Here is a 21,060-nt window from a genome sequence, read left to right as displayed (position 1 = left end):
GTGTGCACAAATAAGTCCTCTCATAACACCATGGAACAGAAACCATGGACCGACTGAGGTGTCAGTCAAAACATGACATTGTTTTAAACAATTAATATGGCTCAATAATGGCTAATAATACATCAAGGTTGGTGTCTATCTGCAGCAGTTTCAAGAGTTTAATCAGAACAGAACCATATCAAATCATAGACAGAGTACCCACCAACAAACCAGATCGAGTGACTGAAATTGCAAGAGGACTGATCCATTAAGCTAGTTTCCTGCTGAAATTCATTTTATACATCTTAATAGATCACAAATGTCTAACAAATACTACCAGTGACATTGAGCCCTAATAATGTGACGACAAAGGTGAGACTGTAGTTGTGAGGTTTATAGGACCCTTTAAATATTACAGTGCTGCCGCTTTAATCACTTTGTAGTGTTGAAACCACCAGAAACATGAAGTAACACTGAAACAGATGATAAATGTCAGCTGATGATGATTGCAGTTGAAATGCCTACAATAACAAAAAAAATGTAATACGCTGTTGGTGTCAGGATGATACAGAGCCATAATTATTTCTTCCCATCTTGGAAAATACTGGAGTAGGCTGGATGAATATTCCTACAGAAGATTAATAAATGATGAGGGATGGCAGTGTTGAGTAGCTCAAAACAGTTTGAATTACTCAGATGTGCATGCATCTTCTTTTCTCCACTGTCTGCACAGTATTTTCAGCAGGCTACTTCATGATGCTCCTCCATCTTCTTCATGAGCACACAGTCTGCTTGCAGCCTCCCTTTCATTATTCAATTCCTGACTTTCCCAGCTCATCGTGCAGCTGTCCTACTAGAAAAGGTTGGTGGGTATCCGTGTTTATATGACATTACTGAATAAACTGGAAGATATGATACACTAATGTGTTTTTTTTTCCAATAAGAAATGCACACTGAAAATATACAAGCAAATCCATGTAGTGAAGTATAGATTTACACTTAAGTATTTAAAAATATAAAGCTATCAAAAGCACAAAAATGTAATAAAAATCTAACTCTACTTTGTATTTTTGTTGATGACTTTACAAGAACCAAAAGATGTAAGCGTATCAGATAAATATTTTGCAATAACTTTTGACAGATTTCGACAGAGATTTTGAAATTGGAGAAAAAACATGTAATTACTTTGGGTTCAATTATTTGGTTTGAGGCAGAGTGTAACTCCAATTACGTCCCTAAATCATAGTGGTTGCTGCTGTATTTGGCTAAGCAGAGACAATGACACCTGTCTCTGCTTAAGTGTCAATCCCTCTGCTGTTGATTGTGATGATGTAGGTTGCATTGCATGTCCATGCATTGTGAGGCTAATCGGTGGGACTGCGGACATCACAAGTCTGTCTGTCTTGTAATAATTGTTGGTGGAAGTAGCAGGTGATACAGCAGCTCTGAACAAAAAATCATTAAGATTGTAATCATCCTAGTGGAGCATGTGGCGCAGACCAACTGGTTCTTAGAACAGTTTGACTGAAAATGATCCACCTAATGCTCATTATTAAAATCTAACATTATTTATTCTGTTCCTCTTCAAAAACTGCTTCCATGTGCTTTACTGCAATTTTTCTGATATCCACACAGTGTTCTCACAGACAACTGCATCCATGCAAAACACATGCAAACACCTTTGAAGAAGAATTTTGTTTTATTTTAATAAAGAAAATAGAACAAAAACATAAATGGACATAATTCTGGTTAGTTGTCTGGTGCTCTACTCCTCATTAGTGAGTTAATTCACCCAAAATATGCCAGCTTTAAGCAATGCTGTCCTGATTGTACAGTCTTACAATCTCTACCTGTGATCAAAATACATGAAATTGCGACTGTGGAAAAATTTCACTCCAATTACATCTTTATACACGACTCTGTAGATTAACTATCACCAACGCATAGTTTCCACAATTTTTCTTGCATCAGTTCCTCGTCTCAGTTTGCTCCTACAGTAGGTGCACAACAGCCAAATTAAGGAGCTCTCAAGAGATCACTGCTAGTTTACCGAGTCTCACTTTAGAGGTAGATGTTTGAAGGAGATCTTCTCATATGTCAAACCTAAACTATGTATCCAATATAGGAGAAGTAGAATACTTAATGTGCTTCAGTAAGTATCTCCTCCACATGGATGACCATACCAGTACTATGCAATAACCTGCTGGGACACAGTAAAAAAGATCTGTGCAAGTAGGCAGGGCAGCTCTTCCAAATGAAAATCAAATTGAGGACATAGATACACATGAAGCCTAGATGTACTTAATGGAGAGATAAATCTAAAATTAATGAGGATAAATGTGATACTGGGCAGTCCTGCAGATTTTTACAGTAAACATCTCTTTTTTTCTGCTTGAATGACATTAGTTTGGGTGTAGACATCAGTATGATGTGTTTTGACAGATCTCAGCAGATCTTAGAAAGCTATTATGGAAAGTCATTTGGACCTGCAGGCATTCATGTTCATAGACTGCACCGGATGCAAAATTATGTAGTCCCACAGATGCAAAAATGGTACAAAAGACTTAAGGCAGAAACATGTTTCCTTTGAGTCTCAATGTTTGCAGAAACATTTATATGAATCTTCACGAAGGCATTACTACACTGATTGCCTGTAATGAGACAATAAAACATAAGACAAGCTCTTTTATATTAGAGTGCAGTTTCTATAGGAAGCCTCTCTTGCATGTTTTCTCCATGTTTAGATAATGGCTTTCATTTGTTCACTGGAGGCCCAAAGCATTTAAAAAATGACTTTGTATCTGATTCCAGACTGATAGATAGCAATGACTGTTTCTTGTCCTTCTCTGTTTTTTTATTTGGTACTTAGTGTGTTGTTTTAGTCTACTTGAAGCTTTCAGACAACTTATTTTATATAGTTTGTTTCTATAGGTCTAGCAGTGATCACATCTGTGCTTTATGAAGTTGAACTGAGCTTTCAGAATAATTACATTTTGCTTTGATCTGATATTAAAAAAATGTTTGATTATTTGAAAAAAATTACATTTTACATAAGAAAGCTATTAAGGGGCAAATGCTTTTCCACAGCATGATACATGTAATTAAATTCACTGAGTAAAACGAAGTGCTATGGCTAATCCCATAAACACTTTAGTGCCAGAGTAGTAGTACGAGATCAAGATTAGGTCAGTCCTATTCTCCGACATTCTGACAGCAGAATGCCATCATCTGCCTCTGAAACCAGGCTACATGTCACACGTTGTCCTCACACCGTGCATCCCCCCCTGACAGTTTCCAGGTTTCAGTCCTTAGCCCAGCCACCGCTGACACACATCAAGGGTGTTGGTGTAAGGTATCTGTCACCACAGGAAGTAGAGCTATGCTGATCAGAAGGAGAAAGTCAGAGTGTCTAACGAGAACTAAAAGAAGTAATGTGGCCCACAAAAAGCACTAAATATCACATATACTTTTAAAAAGATTATGATTTATGAAATAAGAGCCTGTAAATAAATTTCCACTTGGTTATGAATTTCCTATTTCAAACCACAGAAAACCAAAAGTTGCATGCATTGATAATACACAAAAGAAGATCTTTGGGGAGCTGATAAATATTTAATTCTTAGGATTTATTTATGTATTTATTTTATTCTTTAGTGTTTTATTGTGTGACACTTTTATTTCGTAAAGCTACTTTACGTATTTCAGGGACTCTGTTTTTATTTCAGGGTTTCATTATTTCTTCTTCTAACATTTATATTACAAGGATAAAAACAAATTGAGATTAAAAACCTCTTTTTCACTCTGGTTAAAGTGAATTGAAGAGAGAGACAGCAAACTTCAGAGTGTCTGACTGAGGGTGTAACAAGCAAGCTACAATTTATTTCACTCATAATAAGTCTTGGAAGGTTTCTGCCTTAAAATATGACAGACGCTTTGCTTAGATTAACACCTGCTTCTGTTGGTACATTTTACTCTCATTTTCAGACAGCGTTTGTGTCGGTATAAAATGGTGCCATAAACATATTTCTGTCTCTACTGAGAGGGAAAAAAACATAACATAATCACTTTGGCAGTAACTAAAATGATAGTGTCCCGTCTTCTTGCAGTTCTCTTTGGCTCCCAGTATGCAGCCCTGCGGCCTGCATGGGTCCCACAAGTCCAACTCATACTGCAGCACACTGCGATATTCAAAGACGAAACACTCAGCAGATCTCTCTCACAACTAAGCCAAAGGTGAAGAAAAGAAGTCAGAGACCTGAAACAAGCGATTTTGTCCACTTCCTTAGATCCACAAGTCTTCTGAATCCAATTTTATTTCACTGTATTCCAATTATGAATTGTAATTACATTAAATATGTCACAAAATTATAAACTATATGAAAAGATAATGTAAACACATACATGTTCTTACATATACATGTCCTAAGGCCCAGCCAACCAAAGGACCCATTACAAGATTTTTAAATTATCGTCCACATATATTTGAAGACAAGCACTTAATGTGATTCAAGCATTTAAACATTATAACTTTTTACTACAATACAGAATTCAATGTAGTGATTTCTCTCAGGAATTAAAGTGCAATGTTTATTCAGTTTCAAAACACCACCAATCAGGCCACACACATGAAAATCAAGCACACATGGTAGAAACTGGTTGAGTTTTGCACCACAACAAGTCACAGCAAGGAGCTTTTTTTGCAAGAGACTATCCACTGTGTGAGTAAATATAGCTCAAAAAGCAAACAGCAGACAGAAACATGCAGTAGAGTCTCCTATAGCAGGCCTTTGGAGACTTTTGACTCAGGGAATTGGACTGGTGTACTGTGCTCTCTGATTGGACCGCTTCCTAATTCTGTCACCATTGAAACTCCAGAGAGTGCTTTGAAGAATTTGGACTTATAATCACATATTCTAATAACTGAAAATGTGACCATAAAGGTTAATGCTAACATAAGTCTGTGTCATTACATCAGTGGTGAAAAACATTTTTGCATAACAGCCAGACAGGAAAGTCTCCTTCAACATAGTATTTTAGTTTGAAGTTTAATCAGATTTTAAGTTCCAGTAATTAGAACATGTAACTCCATGTATTTTAGTTCCACTTCTCATGTTTTTAGGGCTCCAATGGATGTCACTGTGGTACTGACACTGAGAATTGTGATGATGATGATGATGATGATGATGATGATGATGATGATGATGATGATGATGATGATGATGATGATTAACCTACATTTTCCTGACACTTTTTTTCTATACCCACTAGTTAAATGTAAACGGGGCTACATAAATACTTAATTCACTCATATAATATATAAAGTTTGTGCATACAATAGAGCACAATGATGTTGAATAAAAAATATGCAAAAGTTTTTTTCTTGTCTTTTTTTGTTACAAATTGAAAGACTTCTGTTTAATGGTACATTAACATATTTTTAAATATTTAATTCAGTATAGCACACCAGTGTGGGCTCATTTGCACAAATGTGCAAATGTCTCAGTTTTCACTTGTGTTGTGAAAGTCAAATGCAATATCGTATGAAGCAAAATAGATCTTCAATGAAAGCATATTAATTAAAACAAAAGGGTGAATCAAAATAACGGAAAAAGGCACACAAACAACATTATGCACACAAAGAAGCCAACTTCCACCCAGAATAACTCACGTGTGTGAACATCCACTGTACATCTGGAGCCCATCCCCAGTAGGAAATGTATCACACTAACCTTCATAGTCCATCATCATTTATGACTGCCAAAGGCTAACAGTGCTGTCTTTGCTATGAGGCCTTGGATAAGCTGTTCCCCGACTTTAACAAAACACCCAGGAAACATGTTTGCAAGGTTGCTCGCTGCCATGATGCCATGACCTCCTGTCCCATACATCTAACCAACACTCGTCTCTGAATTACAGACTCAAGGCACCAAAAGATGGAACAAAAGATAAACTTAGAAAGATTTAAGCCATAACACAGATAAACATGCATCATCAATACAGCCCAGTAATAAAGTTTTGACCCGCAGCTTTTAGTGCTTCATGCTATTAAGCAGATGACACCGATTGAAAACAAATGTGCTATTATAATGTCATTCTTGTTTTCTCAAAGAATAAGCTATGACATGAATTATGCACTTGTCATTATAAGGGATATAATAGTAAAAGCCTCAATTTGTAACAAAGTCTGTCGGATGTGGACTAATCAGTTCTGCATTTCTACATATAGGATAAAGTCACCATCTTCAAATGCATATTAAATAAATTTGAAATCTGTTGTGGGCATTCTGTAGACCTGAGCATTTAATTAGGTACTGGTAACTTTTTTTTTTTTTTTAGCTAAAAAAGGTTTCACCAGGGTTCATAATTTTAATTTCCAAAGTCCAGTCTCAGTCTTAAATTTTTAATCTTCTGACAAATTGTTGTAACATTTTGTGTATATTGGGTACAAAATATTTACAAAATTGAGTTTATTTATATGTATGTTCCAAAAATCATGAAACACCTGAATTTCCCTGCTGTGGAGTAATAAGTTCTGTTCTATTCTTAATCTAAATCATTTTTCATGATTTTTTAAGACAGGACTTAAGAGTTTTAGACTGTGCTAGTGTACTACTTTTGTTTCAAATGACAGTATATTGTTATACTGATTGAAAGATAGCGACTCTAGAACCCATCAGTGTTACATTTGCCCTTTTGCAAACAAACAACATCCAAGGGAGAGGTGGTGTGTCAATTAGTTATTTAGGCTGACTGACTTCTCTTTAATGCAAAGCTCCCCAGTTAGAGGTAATTCCATAGCAACATCTCTCATGTGGGATCCCATAATACAATACAATATAAATGAAGCATTAGATTTTCTTATCAACAGTAGAAGGTCAATATAGTACAGAACTATAGACTCAGTGGGAACTCTTTGTTAGTGCTTTAAGCAGTTATGATTTATCTGAATATTCAAAGTAGCACTAGCTCTCTCAGATGCAGGCAACAAGAAAAGGTGAGGCGTACTTGTTTCCTCTGATCCACAAATTTGATGCGTGAAAAGTACAGAGCTACATCTATCAGAGTAATTAAAACCCACAAACCGATCATCTTCATGATAAAATCTAATTCCTTTTAAACAAAGCAGAATGCTGTTGGAGGTTCCTGTCTCCTCCCCATTATCTTGTGAAGCTAGTCTTCCACTAGGCATAAAAAAAACATCTGGTTTTGCTATTCCAACTTTATCACCCAGATGATGAACAATCATGGATGCCATCAATCAACAAACATGCCGGCCTACAAATAAAAAACAACCTAGCTTGATTATTATGCTTGAATAATGACACCACTCTGCATGCTATGGAAAATCATTTTCCTCTGCACCTAACAGCACATGATAGCGTTTCATAAAACGACTACAATCTGTCACTACAAAGAAAAGAAATATAGCACCAAGCAGATGTGAATTTGTCTGCAGGCTCCCACAGTGAGAGCAGCAGGTGAGGTTCCCCACACATCTAAATGCTAATGTCATGCTGCTTCTTAAACAAAAGCAGTAGTTACGGTGTTGGCCCGGAGAATGCATCTAAAGTGATGACATATAGTAAGTGACAGCATACTGAAACATGAGCCTCATCTTCTGACTAAAACGACAAGAGTGAGGAAGGTAAAATTACAAATGTTGCACGTGTGCTAATACTAAAATAGAAGTCAAAGCTCTCAATAATTACGACTATTAGAAGTACAATGCTTGATGTGTGTTTCCTTCAGCCACTTATGCTGCCATGTCAAGCAAAGACTATCTTTACGAGACCAATGCCAGCGTCAATAAAGTGACAAAAAATATGCAAAAAAACATATATATGGAAAATAAATGTCCTGCATGTGTTCATAGAGACAATACTGAATCATTAGAAAAACAATGTAGCATTCCTGGAAAATCTACAAGTGATTAATAGCCTGCATGAAATAAATAGTCACGGTCAAAGCAAAAACATCTGTGTGGCTTAACAAATAACTAAGTCATTATAAGTAAATAGATGTAATAAGAAATGGCTCTAGGTAATAACAGATGATTCCCTGCAGTGTGCTTCTATGTCTTTGAATAATCTATTTTGGTATTTTTACTCTGGCGCAGTGTCTGAGAGCCTCTGTTTGAGGCTATATTTATGGTTTATATGCTTTACCTTGTTGAACTACACCACAGTAGTTAGAGATCAATATCAGGGTTGGGCTCCCTTTTAAAGCCAGTTCCACTCAGATAGAACCCTAAAGAAATGGTGAACCACAGTATTAAACAATGTCTTATCAGAATGTTTTTGATTTATTTTGTGTATTAAACTCATCTGCTTGGAAGAGCACTCTCAAGGTTTTTTATGGAACTGTGTTTATTGTAACAGACCCTCTCCTGATCAAAAATGCTTCCACATACACGGATGTACGATGCAGACTCAGCAGGCACGGTTGAGATTTCATAGTTGACTGTACTGATTTCATTTTTTTTTTTTTTGACAAATTCCTTCATTTTCCACAATCCAAATGGATACTAGCAAGTTAACGAGCTAGTTAGGAAGAGTAAAAGAGGACAGTGGTTAGATTAGCTTCACATGTACAGTATCGGCCGATTGCCAGACTCGCAAAATTAAGAAAATCAACGCTGCAGTGTGGATGATGCGCATTCATCTGATTGGTGGCGTCAGCTCTTAACCGTACCAGCTCAGTGTCACATACAACGCACCTTTTTCTCCATGTTGTGAAGTAGACCAGAGTATGTGGGGGCCTTAATGTCAAACTTTAACTGTAATTTCATTTTGTCACAGTAAGTAAGATAATAAGCTGAGTCTTGATGTTCAGAAAAAAAAAAAAAGATTAAAAGAGAAGAGTTGTCACAACTTTATTATAACCACTGCTTATCAAAAAGAAAGCATAAACATTATGCAACAATATAGCACAGATGATAACGTATCTCTAAGTTATAAAGACCAATTGGCAGTGGAAGCAGACAGCTAATATTCAGATGGATCCAGTTAATAAAAAGACTGTTTCCAAGCTTCTCTTTTTTTCTTCCTGTTTCTCCCTCTCTGTGTGCTGCCTCAGAGCCATTATTTAGGGACACCCATGATTAATGCAGCTATGAATGGGTTTCTCTTTCAGAAAGCACTGCAGGAGAACGGGTTCCTTTCCTTTTCTTTCTTTCCTCCTCCTTTCTGTGCCATTTAGCTTTGCTCCCAATCTGACCTGATTTAACCGCAAAGTGTGAAACTGGTTTGGACTCATTTGAATGTCAAGACCAGTGAAATTCTGTGCACATGTTTACTTTATCTTTTTAAGAATGTTTATGCTATCCTAATACATGTATAGTTCATTTAAGTCAGCTTTATTAAAACAAAAAAATTCACAAGTATCATCCAAAATACCATTTAAGGAAAGGCACAATCAAACCAAAGTGAATTACCTTTATATATTTTCCATGTCTTAATATATTTTTCAAATAATTTCTAAAAAACAGTGTAGTGAATTCTCTTTCTGTCTATAAATGTAATTTATCAAAGGTGAAAAATATTTAAGGGTATAGTGAAGGTGAATTGAAACATGAACCCAATGAAAATCCCTGCAACTCTGTATGCTTTGAACACCTTAGTTGCATGTTTTGTTTGGTCTTCACACTTCAAAGAGCAAAGCGTCGTACCGAACACTCAGGAAAGCCTAAACAACATATCTTGACTCCCTGCATGGACCTCTTCAAGCCTCAACTAGTGACTGCTTCAACATCTGTTTTATGAGGCTGTGAATCACTGATGGACTTAAAATTTAAAGGAAAACAAGATAAAAAGAAGTGTCTTAGAGGCTCTTAAATTATGATGTAATGGGGAAGGGTGGTCTCTTGGTTTTGTTGCTTTTTCTCTACAGGTGATTCTGGCATTTCAGTATTACACCAGTGATCTAAAAACAGCTTCCAAAAACAATTAAAGTTGACTGTCACTATACAGACTATAGAGATAGAATAATTTGAAATTGCCTCAGGTAAGCAAGATTAGTGGCATCAGTTAACTCACTCAGTCTTTGGTTACCTAGCAACAGCTTGTTGAGTAATATGAACAGTAAAAGTCTCATGTTGCTCCCAACATACTCAGGCATACTTCACTCCTCAGAGGCCTGTGCTTGAGGTGAGCTCAGTGTGGACTCACAGGTGACGGCTGCTATTCGATGGTCATTTTTTGTGACTGTGTGCCCAGTTACATACTGACTCGAGCAGGAAACTACTCAGCAGTTCATATCAAACTGTTTTGTTTTACACCAAACCAATGAAGTTGAGAATGTTGTAAAGTAAATCTTGAGAGTCACAGCAACCATTCACAAGGAGCATGACTGCAGCTCTCTGTGCAGCACTGACTGTTGTGCAGTGAGTTGGTGATGAAGAAACAAGGCTAGGCAGCTAACGACATCATCAAACTGCCTTGTGTCCTTTCGCATAAGGCGGGAAATGAAGAAATGTCGACAAGTGGTATGCTCCATTATGAAATTGCAACCGTCTGTGGATAGTGCGATGGAGTCTGCACAGTTCACAGAAAGCAGAAAGTACGCATCAGTAAGTGTGGCCAGTTTGGCCACCCTGCCACATAACTGCTTTCAAATAAAAGATAAGGGACTGGAGTGAAAGAACAAAATGAGTAGAAATGTTCAAGAATGAATTGTGGATAAGAGAAAAGGTCATGCCACCCCTTTTGTTAGTATTTTAAATATTCAAAACAAAGAAAAATCAACAATGATTAACATTGACTGATATGAAATCCATATATTGTGAGACATTTCTCAGCCACTGTGTCAAGTAGGCGTTCCAGGACAGCCTTGTTGAAAAACTGAAAATACTGTTGTGACTAAAACAACCTCAACGGTGAACAAAATGGATGATGGCTCAGGATATTTATGCTTCATTTTAGGAATACTGTAGATAAATGTTAAACACTAGCATCTTAAAGCAATGGATAATTAGTTACTGCCTGTTTCTTTTATTATTACTCAGACATCTATTATGCTAGGATCGTAAGATACAAATAGGACTGAAAACGGAAACGTTTTCTCATGGTTGTTCCTTTGTTACACACCACAATAGCAGCACCATTCCCTACCAGATGATTTTCTGTCCTAGCAGATCTGACTCAGACCTGATGCTGTAATCGAGGGAAGCAGCAAAACATCCACCTGTGTGATAAAAAATCCTGATTTCAACTTAAACTGCAGGAAACTGAAGCATAAACAGAGAAGCCAGCAAAGCTGTGCTGTCAAAAAACATAGAAATTAAGCTCTCACCTCTGCTCTATGTTCTTTTTGACCTCATTCCAAATAGACAGTCATGTATTCCTCAATATTTCAGTTTGATTTACAGTGAGCTTAGTTATCTGATTGTATTAGCTTACAGATCAATCAAAAGCCAAAATCTAATTCAAACCCTGATATTCTTAGTGCACAAAACATTTCCAATATATGTTACAAAGTAGAAAATGTTAAGATAAAAAATACTGTAACTTGTAGAAACTTTTATAAGTTACAGTTCTGAAACTATGTTAACTAAACCAAGAAATTCAAAAGGTGATGAATTATAGATTCTCAAATACTAAAGATACAAAAACTGATGATCTGGTCATTTTTGTGTAGCAGGACTGGAGGCTGTCCCCTATTTCTGGCCCATCAACAGAATCGGTGTAGTATACTACAGCTGCAGTATGAGTAAGACCCCAAGAGGCTGCAGACTGAGTGTCAGTCTCATACTGCAGGCGTGGAACGAAACGCCCTGTAACAAAGCACTGATATACGGTAGAAACCTCACTTCTAAAAATATTGTGTTTTCATATTTAGAAGTTTCTGTCAAAGCCCCCACGCCGGATTTAAAAGTTGGACATTGTAATTCTTTTTTGTCACATTTTTCATTCTTTTGTTTTTCTGAATATTTTGAAACATGTTTCACTTCACTTCAGTTTTCTAGTTTTGTTTTTAGGTTTTTTTAATTTTTAGAGCGACTTACTGACTATTTCTTATTGGCGGATTAATAAAAACCCATCTTAGCTTGAGCACTCTGCTGAAATACTTTCAGGATCCTTGTTCAGAAAAAAAAACATGGAAGTCAAACAGGCTCCAAATACCAGTGGCACAGGAAATTTGGTGTGTACGTCTTCATTGCAAGAGACATGGAAGGATTTTATCTTGACTGTTCAATGATTTATCAATAAAACATCATCAACAACCCTTTTTATTTATTTTGTCTCTATTTATTTTACAACAGAGATCTGTTTTAATCAAAATCTGTGTTGATTTTAAGGGACATTCAGTCTCATAACAAAAATATGTGTAATGAGAATGGAAAACCCAGCTTTAATAACCGGGTGTAATATTTAAAGGGAAAATAATACTGTGACAGGGAGACAGAAGCTCCCCTTTGCATGCAGCCTTGGCAGCACCTCTGCAAAGGCTAAACTAACTAGTTTTAGACACTAATATATCAGAAAATCCTATATATGTAACAAAATTACAATGAAACTTATTTTAGCATTATGATGTACAGTGTAAACTATGTGGCCCTCTACAAATTTTGTCTGGTTTTGCTTTTTTGTTACTGTTGCTTCAAAACCTGGAGATCTTGAAGCAATTGTTGGATCTATGTATTCTGTTTCTTTTATTTGTATTTTTTTTACCAGAAAATCCTAATGATACTGTAAATGTCTGCCCATCTGTTTGTGACATTAAAAACTTAAGCTTAAGGACATCTGAACAATGCAGCATGACAATGGTTCTAAGTAACAGCAAATCCACCTTCCAATGACAGAACAACGAGGAGCATTAGGATTTAGGAATGCCCTCTTCAAAGTCCCGATGGCGTTTATTTATTGTTCAATAAGCCTCAAATGTCTCTAAATGAAAACAATTTTTGGTAAAAAGGAGTAGAAAAAATCCCTCCAAACCAATGTAATAGATGCCAGTTATCATAAATGCTCAATTGCATTTATAGTAATTAATATTCGAGCACTGTGCATTGTAATTAGGCCAGCATTGATACTGAAATTGCTCTAAGGCAAAACCAGCCAAACAAATGTACCTTGTACCATGTGACAGACCAAAGGAGGCTATTCAAGTGGACTAAATGCGATGGCACTAAACTGGCACGAAAATGCATTCTGCATGACTGGATGAAGACAGATGTACTATATAACACAAAGCTTGCCCTGTCCCCTGCTCCCTGAGAACAAAGAGCATTCAGACACTACGCATATCAGCAACTGCCCTTGCCTCTGGCTGGGACCAAAGGATATACAAATCCAACATCAAACAGGGGTTATGCTTTTTTTTTTTTTTTTTTACAAAAGATTTAGATCTTAACACCCTGAAAAATCCATGTTTATCTCCAGATAAGGAAATCTACAGTCAGGTTCCTCCTTCTTTTCAACTTCACCAAATATAGCCTATTTATAGTGTGTCATTTCAAAGACTTGGGAAGGAATGTGCAATAACCTTTTAGAGATTTGGAAGAAAATAGGCAGAAACAACAGTTGAACATAATAAGTCGTTTCAACAAAAGGAGATGGCACACTTTAAACTGGAAGGGACGTCGACTTCCAGCGCCACTTTAAAATGAAAGAAGTTGCTATGACACGTAAAATGTCTAAAAGGCCTATTTGCAACACAGCCTAACTACAATCGATTACATTAGGCGCAGACTGGACTGCGCATTAATGAATCACCGGGAAAATGTAACGATAGGTGTGAACAGGACTTCCACGCGACAAAATTCAACTGAGTGCCCATTAAAATGTAGGTGGGCTTCGGGAAGCAAGAAGCCTTTTCCTTTCGAGCTCAGCAGCCCTGTTGTTAATAACACTGATGCTGAGGACAAACCCACACAACCAGAGCGATCAGCATCCTCCTGCTTTCCACTCCCCTCAAGATACCAAGAAAAAAAGCGACTACAGCATATATAGATACATACTGTGTTATTTATACATTTCTTTAAAAAAAAAAAAAAGGAACATTACCTGGAGAAAGTCATATGTTTGTAAGTCCTTTCCTTTTCAGCCTGAGAGACGGAGCTGGCAGGCAGCGCATCTCTGTTCCACCGACAGCCAGCGTACGGAGCACAGCCGCTGATCACGGAGCCCCGGAACGAGCATAACACGAGGCGAGCCCACTGCAGTTGTCTGGTTGGTGAAAACAGCCCTGCGCGAGAGCCCCTTACCTCAACCCACGGCACGAGACGTACTTGGACAAAGATTTACGAAGAATATTTACTGTAATCATCCCAGTAAACAAAGCAAACGTTTAAAATACCGTCAATCTGAGGCGGTTAAACGACACTGAGCCTCAATGGAAAACTAATACATGGGGCCTTCAACTTAGTGCTTTTGTCTTTAAAAAATGGTGTGAGCTGGGGGGGTATTGTGGATCTTATAAATTTGACGTTTTGAGCTTTATGTTAGTATGTTATTCCCTCATCAAAAACATGTCCGGAGTGTCGCTTTCATTCTTTCATGCATGTTTGAGAAATCCTTCTCCTGTGGCAGCCATTTGGGGCTGCCTAAACGCTTACTCAAACAATGTGCTGCCCATTTCCACAAAGCTCCTCCTTGGTGCTGCAGCCTCCAGCTGAGCGTCCCCCTCACAGAGCGCCCATTCCCTGCGCCTTACCCACTGAGCTCCACCAGAATAGCAGCAGAAGTTATGAACAAACACCTGGTGGAACTGCGAGTCTGTCTGAATGATGTAGAAATATTGTTGTGAGGGTAAGTGTTGGAAAGCGATTAGATTCTTAAAGAGACAGAGGCCAATTTCAAGGTGCCAAAATTTTTTAAAGTTATGTTTAATGTAACATAACTTGATTGAAGGTAACTTATTTGTCCTATAAATTGCCACTATAAGACTCGAAAATATATACTACCACCCCTTTAAACAATTGTCCAAGATTGATGCTGGTTGTTTTGCTGTTTCCTGATTTGATTCCAGATTTGGTCACTGTTCCTGTATGTAGCTAATTGTCACTAAATTAAGCAATGATCCAATCTGTATAATTGTCACCTTGCATAATTAGAATTGGACTACATGAGAGAGGAATTGATAGATGAGAGAGATATTTTGAAAAACACGTACAAAGGTATAGGTCACAATTATTGTACTCTAAATTATTGGGGTTTTTTTTAATACAAATGTATGTGCTGGCAAAGAAGCAAACTGATCCAAAGCCATCAAAGGCTAAATTATACTCCATTACTAGCAACACTGAAAATTTAGGCACAAATCCACAAATCAAATCTCCTCATTCTTTTTTATTGATTTGTTTCAAGATTAGCTAATTCGTTACTGTGGATCTTTGATTTTTTTTTCTGACTTTATTAAGGTTTGCTTTTCAGAAAGGACATATGTTGTTGCAAATAAGCAAGTAAAAAAGAAACCAAATCTGACAGTTCAACCGACATTTGTCAGTTTGGTATTTTAGATACAGGCCAACACTGCCACCTTGTGGTAGAAATACAAGTAACAATTAATTTCAATGATTTTATCTCCTATTTTTGATTTATTATGATTCTCTGCATTAAAATTCAATACACTATTAAGTGACCTCTTATTTTTAAGTTATTAAATTATTCTAACAAATTTTGTACAAAAATTAACTATGGAAATTGTTTTGGTTTGTATTTTGTTTAACTTTTGTGTTTAATTTTCTCATAATTCTTTGGCTGTTTAAGGTTTTGCCATATTTAAATTTCTTTGGTTTTAATTTCCTGTTTATTTTCTTTGTTCCATTTCCTGGGCATTTTGGCTTAGACTCTTTTATGACATTTTTCTATTTTGCTTTGTAGCCCCTTTTGTGTTTTAGTTTGGCTCCCTCTGTATTTATTTTATTTTAGCATCGTTTTCCCTCTGCTCTCTGCGCTGCACTCACCCTCAGCTTTGTAGCATTCCAATGATTGTGCTTATATTTTCCACATGTCACCAATCACACCTCTTCAGAAATTAAGCACCCTTATTTGTTTGTTCCATATTGTTTTCTGATAAGATTAAATAAACCTAACTGTCCTCCCTGTTATTATTAAACCATTTTATCACAGTGCTTCTGTCCCTTTATCCCGCTTCTACACCACAGATCATGACAAGTCTCGGCTGTTTTGTATCTTTAGGAATTTTATTTAAAATTAGAAACACATTTAAAACCCTTTTATAAGTTAACTAATAGAATTTATTTCTTATGAAACAAAATTAAATTAAAAAAATAATTTTCTTGCCTTCAAAACCTTGCCTTATTATAATATCCATGAAGGACATTCTTTCTGATTTTAATGCATACACAATGACTTACTGATGAAAACATTTGAGATATAATAGCATTTTGCAGTCAAGTACATGAATGAATGAATCACATCTTTTATGAGTCAGACTGGAATAAATTTGACAGGTTATCAGCTTGTGTAGCTTTCCCTCTACCTGAATCATGTATGAATTAATACAAAATTAATTCATACATTAATCAATTGAACTGCAAATTAAAGACATAATATGCCGTATATGACGGCATATTACATGTTATAATATGCCATCAATGTGACTAAAGATTGCGACATAAATTAGCGCTGTAGACCTCATCTGTACTCCAACTAAGCGCAAATCTTTTCAGTAAAAAATTATATGATTACACTCAATTGATTTGATATATTGTGTAATCCTTCTACAAGATTTTAATATTTTAATGAACTTTTTACCTTTTTGAAATTGCTTTGCTTTCAACAATAAGGAAAGCTATTTTTTACTCTGAGTCAAACAGGAGCTCATCGGGAAGACCAGCTCGGTCCTAAGTCTGCTCGTTAAGCCAGAGGAGGTGGCAGACAGCAGAACTCTAGCAAAAATAATATAATTCTCAGACAACATATGCAAAAAGTGAAATTAAAGTTTTTACATAAACTGAATACACTTGTACATGTAGTAGATCCTGTATTTACAATGTTTCATAAGTGTGGTTTTCTTTTCTTGTATGTTAGACATTCTCTAATACAGATACTTTTACAATTATTGCTTCTTTACGTGTGGTCCCATTTATTTGTCTGTCTATTTTAAAATGTGTGCCATGGGTTTGATTATATTTTTTATAACTCTGTATTCTTCAGTGATCGTCTGGAATACAGTTGACTCTGTAACGGTTGGGATCTCCTCCGTTTCGTCCCCATCGATTTGCCTCCTGATCAGCCTCCGAATCCTCAGAACCTCGGCCTGTTTTTTTTCTGCATCCACTCTCTGGCATCATTGAGAGAAGAAACAAAGAGCCACACTTTAGCCATCAGGGGGAAAAAGACAGTAAAATCATAAGATGAGATTGCAGATGTATATATTTTAAAACTGGCCTCAAATCTAATAACAGTACTTAAGGAAGAAAAATATGGAATAAAACAGCAGAATATGCAGATTATTTTAATGTATTAGAATATTACTGAAAACTTGATGTATTACAATAACTTAATTCACTGACAGTTAATAAAAGACATATTTATTTCAGAAATTTGGGATTAATGAAAAATATGTACAATACCTGCTTTAAAGTTGGTATTTTTAAAAGATACATCTATTCTTACAAATAAACTTTATTGTAAAGCAAATAATTCAATATGACTGTGTATTATATAATAATAATAATAATACAAAAATAAGCTTCAAACAAGCTTTAACAGAGCAGTATTTCTAACTTCCCATTAGTGCTGCACTCTTAATATATTTCCAAAATTTCATCAGTATTACTGTGTGCTTCTCACCTGATCACTTCAGCAGCCCATTCGCCTCCGTTTCCTCTCTTCGCAGCACGAGAGTTTCCTCTGGCATGGTAGTATTTGTCACTGTTAATACAGTTGGCTTGTCTCATATGCACATAGGCATGACCCATATCAAACGTTCTTTATCAGGAGAAAATACCAAACACTGTGTAGTGATTACAATACTAAAGATCTTCAGAGATAACTTTAAACGTACAGCTATGAAGTGTTTGAAGCCTGAACAGAACAACACTTCTAACCTTTTGCAGCTTCAATAGGAAAGTAGTACCACTGAGCTTCAGTTCCAATAATGGAGATCAAGACAATTCCTGCCAAAAGCAGCTTCATGGCTATCGATGCTGTGAGAGAGAGAAAAAGAAATGTACAAATATTGATATCTGCATACACTGCTTGAGATTGATCTCTAAATTAAAATCTGAACTTACTTTACAGATGCAGCAGATTGCACACTAAAACCTTAACCTTAGAATGTCCTACAAGTGAGAACGATCGTTGTCTTTTTTATTGTTTCATAACAAGGTGTGTATCTGTGTTTATCTCAAAGCTGGACTGAGACATGAGGAGTTAAGTAAACATGAGGAAATCTTCCAGTTGGGTAATGCAGTTATTGCACAAACCCAGTTCACAAGAATAAATGTAAGTGGTTGCAAAAGCCTTTTTTTTTTCATAATTTCATTTATCCTATCAATTGAACTGTAAATAAAAGACATAAAAAACTTATTGTTGATATTTTATATGTCAAAAGGTTTTTTCACTTGGTTTTCAGATGTTTTCCCAGTTTGAAGCTGATTCATTTGAAAGAACATGGCACCCTCCCAAGCTTTAAAAACAAATAATCCAAATACAAACACGACTGTGGTCAAAGTCAAGTTATAAAAAAGGCTTCTATTTCTAATTGTTGGACCCTGCTATGGCTGAAATTCACATCAATTTGCATAATGGTTGACCTGTAAACTCTGACTGTACACAAGAAACTTAACACTTCAACAAGAAATCCAAAGACGAATATTACAGTATTCAAAGTGAAAAGTCAATTTTCTTTTGTGACTCTGACTAAAATAAGTTTCCAGATTTTATTTTTGAAGTGCAAACTTCTTTGCAATGGAAGAGCAATGCCTGACCTCCTACAAACAAGGAAAAAAGAAAAAAACAAATTGGTTCTGTGGATGTACTTCACTGTTTTGTTTCCTATGTTTGTACAGCTTGATCTGTGCTTTAAGCCAAGCATACAGAACAAGTGATCACAGTCAAGGCCACATCTCACTGAAAACCTTTGGACAGAACCACAAAGTTCACAAATCTACAGAGTCAAAGACGCCTGTCAATGGGCTGCAGTGCTGAGATCTACAGGTCATTTGTCCCCACAGCCATCAGAATAAAACTAGAACTGTGGGTAACTAATGACCTGGCTGATTGTTTTGTACTGTTTGTTGTTTATTGCAAACAACTACATGGTATAAATTGTGTCAGTTTGGATTTTCATTTGTATGACCGGGAAGATATTATTGACAGAAAATGTGTTGTGTCATGAAGTGCGGTGGTGTTGGTGGTGAGGCAGATGCAGCGGACCCAGGTATGATGAATATGATGAGTTTAATTATAAATAAATCCAACAACGAGCAGCAGGCACCAGGAAACACAGACGAAACAGAAGCTAACATTGACGTAACATTGACGAGGACCCGACGAGGAACAAGGAACACAGGTGGAGTTAAATACACAGGAGGGTAATCACAGAGACGAGACACACCTGGGAACAATCAAGGGGAGGACAGGACAACGAAGAGACTCAAGGACACAAAAAACTCTAAATGAACACAGAAAACACAGATCCTGACAGTACCCCCCCCTCAAGGGCGGCTACCAGACGCCCAAAAAAAAAAAAAAAACCACAACAAGGGTGGGCGGAGGGGCGCCGGATGGGGGGCCAGAGTCCAGAAAAAACAAAAACAACCCACCATCGTGGGCGGAAACACAAGAGGGGCCAAGAGTCCAAAAACAAACAAAAAACTACCCACAGGGTGGGCGGAGGCAAAGGAGGCAGGAACCACGGAGGTGGTCCGGCGGTCGTCCGCGGCGGCGGGAACCACGGAGGCGGTCCGGCGGCCCGTCCGCGGCGCTGGAGGCGGGAACCACGGAGGCGGTCCGGCGGCCCGTCCGCGGCGCTGGAGGCGGGAACCACGGAGGCGGTCCGGCGGCCCGTCCGCGGCGCTGGAGGCGGGAACCACGGAGGCGGTCCGGCGGCCGTCCGCGGCGCTGGAGGCGGGAACCACGGAGGCGGTCCGGCGGCCGTCCGCGGCGCTGGAGGCGGGAACCACGGAGGCGGTCCGGCGGCCGTCCGCGGCGCTGGAGGTGGCGATGAGTCCCGGGGGCCGCCCACAGACGGCGACGACGAGCCCCCCGAGGCAGGGTCTCTGGTGGAGCACAGGGGGTCTCGGTCGGAACGCAGGGAGTCTCGGTCTCGGGTGGAACGCAGGGAGTCTCGGTCTCGGGTGGAACGCAGGGAGTCTCGGTCTCGGGTGGAACGCAGGAGGTCAGGGTCTCGGGTGGAACGCAGGAGGTCAGGGTCTCAGGAGGAACGCAGGAGGTCAGGGTCTCAGGAGGAACGCAGAGGGTCTCGGGAGTCGGGGTCTCGGAGGGAACGTAGAGGGTCTCGGGAGTCGGGGTCTCGGAAGGAACGTAGAGGGTCTGGGTCTCGGTAGGAACACAGGGAGTCTCTGGAGGAACACAGGGAGTCTGAGTCGGAGCGCTGGGGGTCTGGGTCTCGGAAGGAACACTGGGAGTCTCGGAAGGAACACTGGGAGTCTCGGAAGGAACGCCGGCTGGAACGCCGGCTGATTCGGCCTCGGGTGCGCCGGCTGGAACGCCGGCTGGAACGCCGGCTGATTCGGCCTCGGGTGCGCCGGCTGGAACGCCGGCTGATTCGGCCTCGGGTGCGCCGGCTGGAACGCCGGCTGACTCGGCCTCGGGTGCGCCGGCTGGAACGCCGGCTGACTCGGCCTCGGGTGCGCCGGCTGGAACGCCGGCTGACTCGGCCTCGGGTGCGCCGGCTGGAACGCCGGCTGACTCGGCCTCGGGTGCGCCAGAGCGAAGCCTTGGAACCGGCCGCGGAGGCGAGCCGCAGCGAAGCCTTGGAACCGGCCGCGGAGGCGAGCCGCAGCGAAGCCTTGGAACCGGCCGCGGAGGCGAGCCGCAGCGAAGCCTTGGAACCGGCCGCGGAGGCGAGCCGCAGCGAAGCCTTGGAACCGGCCGCGGGGGCGAGCCGCAGCGAAGCCTTGGAACCGGCCGCGGGGGGGAGCCGCAG

At 38.8% G+C, this 21,060-nt stretch overlaps 1 protein-coding gene and 1 pseudogene across 2 annotated transcripts in view; both read right to left on the bottom strand.

The window, feature by feature from the left end:
• The window catches only part of LOC102235996 (amyloid-beta A4 precursor protein-binding family A member 2-like), a 50,733-nt gene extending 36,606 nt beyond the window's left edge, over nt 1-14,127 (bottom strand). Inside the window, exon 1 of one of the 2 annotated variants that reach the window (XM_005805586.2) lies at nt 13,983-14,127. The gene's annotated coding sequence lies outside the window, so the exon portion shown is untranslated. The remainder of the gene's footprint in view (nt 1-13,982) is intronic. The other variant, XM_005805587.2, reaches the window with a different exon arrangement.
• A 1,977-nt stretch (nt 14,128-16,104) lies between these two features.
• LOC102235741 lies at nt 16,105-19,264 on the bottom strand (annotated as a pseudogene).
• Between the last annotated feature and the right edge of the window lie 1,796 nt (nt 19,265-21,060).

The sequence above is a fragment of the Xiphophorus maculatus genome, chromosome 4 (genome assembly GCF_002775205.1).
Source record: "Xiphophorus maculatus strain JP 163 A chromosome 4, X_maculatus-5.0-male, whole genome shotgun sequence".
Taxonomy (NCBI): domain Eukaryota; kingdom Metazoa; phylum Chordata; class Actinopteri; order Cyprinodontiformes; family Poeciliidae; genus Xiphophorus; species Xiphophorus maculatus.
This window is presented reverse-complemented; position numbering and strand designations above follow the sequence as displayed.